We start from the raw sequence: 2290 nt of genomic DNA, 5'->3' as shown, positions 1-2290 counted from the left end.
GGTGGAGGGGTGGCCGTGGAGGGGTGGTTGAACAGGACCCCGTGGTGTGGAGGGCTGCATGAACAGTAGACGGTGGAGGGGTGCCCGTGGAGGGGTGGTTGAACAGTAGCCGGTGGAGTAGCGCACGGTGGAGGCTGGATGAACAGGAGCCCATGGAGGCTGGAGGAGGTCGACGGTAGCCCGTGGAGGCTGGAGGAGGTTGACGGTGGAGATGAACAGTATCCCGTGGAGTCCCGTTTTGTGGTACGCCACACCCCTCCCCCTCCCCCGGTTTCGACCGTAGCGGTCCAACACAAGTCCGTTTTGTCCGTTTTGCGGTACGCCACACCCCTCCCGAGCAACAGGACCCCCGTTTCGATGTAGGAGGTCCGTTTCCTCCGTTTTGCGGTACGCCAGGCCCCTCCCAATCAACAGGACCCCGCTTCGACCGTAGGAGGTCCGTTTCCTCCGTTTTGCGGTACGCCACACCCCTTCCGATCAACAGGAACCCCGTTTTGACCGTAGGAGGTCCGTTTCCTCCGTTCTGCGGTACGCCAGGCCTCGTTTCCATCACCTGTTCCGTCCAAGCCGGTTGGCTCCCACGCGTTCTATTGCCTCCCGATGAACACGACGCATTCCGTTGCCTCCCCATGAACACGACGCATTTCATTGCCTCCCCATGAACACGATGCATTCCGTTGCCTCCCCATGAACACGACGCATTCCGTTGCCTCCCCATGAACATGAGCCCTCGCCGTATGTATGCGCGACTAGGCGTTCGAGACCCCGCCCGTATGTACACATACGTGGCCGTATTTTCTTTCTTGCACCCTAGCCGCTGTACGTACGTGTACATGCTACGTGCGCGCCTCTAGTACGACACGTACGCACCTCTACTACGACACGTGCGCGCCTCTACATCGACCAGTATATATGTACATACAAGTTCGCGACCAGAATGACAATGCTACGTACGCTATGACCAGGTGGCTCCGACTGTAAGGCAGTTCCTTGCGTGAAAAAATGTAGCTGGTAGGTCCCCGTAGTCAGAGGGGTGAATCGTTTTTTTTGCCCAGACGCACTTCCTTTGCGGGCGAAGATGTAGCTGGTGGGTCCCGGCAGTCAGGGGGCGAATCGTTTTTTTGCCCGGATGCACTTCCTTGCGTGCGAAAATGTAGCTGGTGGGTCCCAGCAGTCAGGGGTGCGAATTGTTTTGTTTCTTTTTGCCCGGATGCACTTCCTTGCGTGCGAAGATGTAGCTGGTGGGTCCCAGCAGTCAGGGGGGTGAATCATTTTGTTTTTTTTGCCCGGACGCACCTCCTTGCGTGTGAAGGTGTAGCTGGTGGGTCCCAGCAGTCAGGGGGGAACGTTTTTTTCGCTAAATATGGTGGCCCGTCCGATGGGTCCCCGCTGTCAGGTGGAGGAATAATTATTTTGCGCGTAATAAGGAGGCACTTCCTTGTTGCGGCCGTGGACCCAGTTGTCAGCCTCTCCACATACAGTCCACGTCCGATGGAAGCCGTTCCTTGACCACGTTGACCACGCCGCGCCGAGAGCACCAGGGCGGTGGACGACGGCGATGCCTAGGAAGGGGACGACGTGGAGCCGGGGAAAACGCGGCAGTGGATGCCAACGCGTAGAGGAGTACGAGGGTTCACTGGTTCGCTACGGTGTGAGGCTGCATTCGCCACAGAATAACAGGGGGTGTGGGTGAGCAGAGGTTGAAGAAGCACTACGGCCGTTGCATGGACATCGTACGGTCGCTGGAGCTAGAGTCGTGCATATTGACTAAGTTGAAAAAGCCCTCCGTCCCCATCAACTTAGTAGGCCCACAAGTCAGCCTGCCACTATGCTGGGTTCCAGCTAACAGGGGGAGTATTCATTTTTTTGTGCGTAATAAGGAGGCACTTCCTTGCGCACGAAGATATAACTGGTGGGTCCGAGTTGTCAGAGCCGGCCGCGGGGAGGAGGGAGCAGGCAGTCCCGCCGGCGCTTGTTTGAGCGGCTGGAGCAGGAAGAGCAGAGATTGAAGAAGCACGACGGCCGTTGGATGGCCATCCAACAGTCACTGCTTGTGCGTCAACCTTTTTTTTAGGAAAGCCTCAAATCTGTGGAAAACAACATATAGCCTATCTGCCATTATTTTTAATAATTTACAGCCCATTTGCTAATTCTTAAGGTTTTTTTTGGAGCCCATATTCTTTTTGTTAGCATTATAGCCCATATTGTGGCCACGGTTAAAAACTTATACGAAATTTTGCATATTTCGATGCGGTCCGAACTGTTTTTAATCCCGAAATTTCGACTCACA

Source organism: Triticum dicoccoides, chromosome 6B (assembly GCF_002162155.2).
Source record: "Triticum dicoccoides isolate Atlit2015 ecotype Zavitan chromosome 6B, WEW_v2.0, whole genome shotgun sequence".
Taxonomy (NCBI): domain Eukaryota; kingdom Viridiplantae; phylum Streptophyta; class Magnoliopsida; order Poales; family Poaceae; genus Triticum; species Triticum dicoccoides.
The sequence above is the reverse complement of the archived record's forward strand: the minus strand, read 5'-3'. Positions refer to the sequence as shown.